The sequence below is a fragment of the Hevea brasiliensis genome, chromosome 15, assembly GCF_030052815.1.
Source record: "Hevea brasiliensis isolate MT/VB/25A 57/8 chromosome 15, ASM3005281v1, whole genome shotgun sequence".
NCBI lineage: Eukaryota > Viridiplantae > Streptophyta > Magnoliopsida > Malpighiales > Euphorbiaceae > Hevea > Hevea brasiliensis.
This window is the reverse complement of record NC_079507.1, coordinates 58,961,898-58,964,489: the sequence shown is the minus strand read 5'-3', so window position 1 is coordinate 58,964,489 and position 2,592 is coordinate 58,961,898. Positions and strand designations below refer to the sequence as shown.

Below are 2,592 nucleotides of genomic sequence, written 5' to 3'. Positions count from 1 at the left end.
GGGCCGGACCGGCACTAGGACCTAGGCCGGCATAAAGCTCCCGAGGCGCGTAGTAAGCCTTACTGTTCTCAAATCCATCACCAGGCCCACAATTTAGGCCCAATTTGCATATAAAATAATTTAAATCAAACTGTTATAATTTTATTTCGGGCCGACTTAATCCAGTAATTATCAGAACTGAAATTAGGGGAGCTCAGCTCAACCCTGTTACACCATTTACAAACTATTTAAAACCCATAAAAATTTTTCATTTGTTAATACAAAAACTTAAGTTCATGCAATTCCTGACAGGATTAATGCTACTACTAGTACATGCGGAGTTCTAAATTACAAATTTAGATAATAATAATACAGTTAAGTAATCTTTTCATAACCTATGAGGAAAGGGACACGTTATTCTGAAAAATGTCTCCTCCTGTGGCCTGGAAAAATATTGAACAGGAGTGAGCGTTCGACTCAGAGAGTAAAATATCAATTTTAACCATAATCTCTATAACTATCTAAAGCTAATGCACCCTGAAGAGTGAAATGCAACATCGGCAACATTTTCACATCATAACAGCAAAAAGGTAATTTGGAGCATTCACGCACCCAGTAATATCAATCATAATATATATGGGAGCTGATCCCCTATACAGCTCTCTTAATTCCAACATGCGGCAAGAACTCAGCTCGGACTTCCACTTAATAACCAAATCGGGGTCCCAGCGAAGAACTCAAGCCGTGTCTACCCCGAAGGATCGGGTCCTAGCGAAGATCTGAAGCCGTGTCTACCCGTCCTATCCATAGTCGACACCACATCACACGCACGCCAACGCACGCACACTGCTCCAAATTACCACAACAACACACATGACACTTTCACAGTTATGAATGCAACATAAAATGTGCCTAGAGTTTAACTACATAGATACATACATATAAGTGATGCATGGGCATGCCTGAACATATAATAATATCGAAATTACAATTAAAATTAATATTTTACTCACAGTACACCGATGACTATTGTGGCTGCTGGATGCAGAAAAATAGCTGACCTCGATCACCTAATAATTAAATTATAAATTTTATTAGTACTAAGTTAAGATAAAACTCTAAAGAGGCAATAGACAGCCTAATTCATGTTGGAAATCCGGCAAAATTTCCCCTATACCTGGGACCTACCCAACCTGTAAAAAGGCTCAAATAACACTTCTAAATTCTCAATTTCTACAATCACATCTCATCAATATCACATGGCTCCTCCTGGGCCCTCCAAATAAGACGATACTCAAAATCTTAAAAATTACATTTTAGTCCCTATAATTGACATTTTTTAAAAATCCACTCAAACAAGCTCTAAAAATTCTAAAATTTTGCCCCGCGGTCCTTAATAATATTATAAGGCTATTGCAAAATGAATTGTAATTTTCTAGTCACCCTTGAATATTTTATTCAAGAATTTTACTCAATTCCATAAGTTTTGAACAGCTAACATATTCTTAATTTAACCCAATTTAATATTCACATATTTAAACCTCCATCCTCAAGTTTCAACCAATCATATAAAATTTAAACATCTTAATTTCAAACAATCTTATATGCCCATATGCTAAAAATCTAATTAAAATCCATCCATATTTCTCAAAAATATTCTACAATCACTCAAAAATTCAACACCATAGAATATCTCCAAATAATTTTACTTTCATCATATATTTTTCTTAGAATTTTTCTCCAATTTTTTCCTGTTTAAGAAACACTGTATTTATGCTCCACAGACAGCGAAATAATGAAAATAGTCTTACCCGAAGTTTATCTGTGTCTCAAAAATTCCAAAAATTTACGAGGAAGCCTCTGGAAGTTGAATCATCTCCATAGCCCACCGGAGCCACCGCCGGAACCACCGCGCACGGTGGTCGGCAGCCGGTCGCCGGCGACATTTGCCGGATCTGATCATACCATCATGTTCCTTTCCTCTTCCTCAATCCATATGTGGTCTCGGATCGTCGATCCAACGGTCAGATCGTCGTAGATCTGACGAAAAAGCTTGAAAAACCCGAAACTTCTCTCCTCCCTATCTCACTCATCCGACCTCCATTTGTTGCAAAATTGGTATCAAAAGAAAGCTCTCGGAACAAGTTTTCCAACGCCACCTGAATCGCCTCGATCGGACGTCGGATGAAGCCGGAATCACGCCGGAAAGCCGCTGCCCACTGTGCGCGCGTTTTCTCTCTCTTCTCCCTCTCTTGTCGCCGTTTCTGGTGGTCTGGCTGTCGCCGGAGGGTCGCTGGCTAGGTGGGGAGCTGCTCGGGAGGTTGCCGGCCGGTCACCGGAAAAAGAAAGAAGAAGAAGAGAGGGAAGGAGAGGAGAGAAAATAGAGAATGGGGGGGGGGGGTTCCTCCTCCCGTTTTTTGAAATTTTTTTTTTTTTTTTTTTAAATGTTGGCAGTGACAGTGGAAACCCATTGTCACACGCCAACAATCAAATCTTCTTTTCTTTTTTTTTTTTTTTTCTAGTTGTTACAAATTCAGATTATGCAAGACACCTTGTTTAACCATCCTTTCTAATCTTTCCCTAGAAATGTGACCCAAACGTCTATGCCATAAC

General features: G+C 39.3%; 1 long non-coding RNA gene across 1 annotated transcript; it reads right to left on the bottom strand.

Moving 5' to 3' along the window:
- Positions 1-244: 244 nt before the first annotated feature.
- LOC131174151 (uncharacterized) lies at positions 245-2,269 on the bottom strand. The gene is made up of 3 exons (XR_009144388.1): positions 1,791-2,269; positions 993-1,049; positions 245-422 (listed from the first exon to the last, which is right to left on the bottom strand). It is a non-coding gene; the product is annotated as an uncharacterized LOC131174151 (long non-coding RNA).
- Between the last annotated feature and the right edge of the window lie 323 nt (positions 2,270-2,592).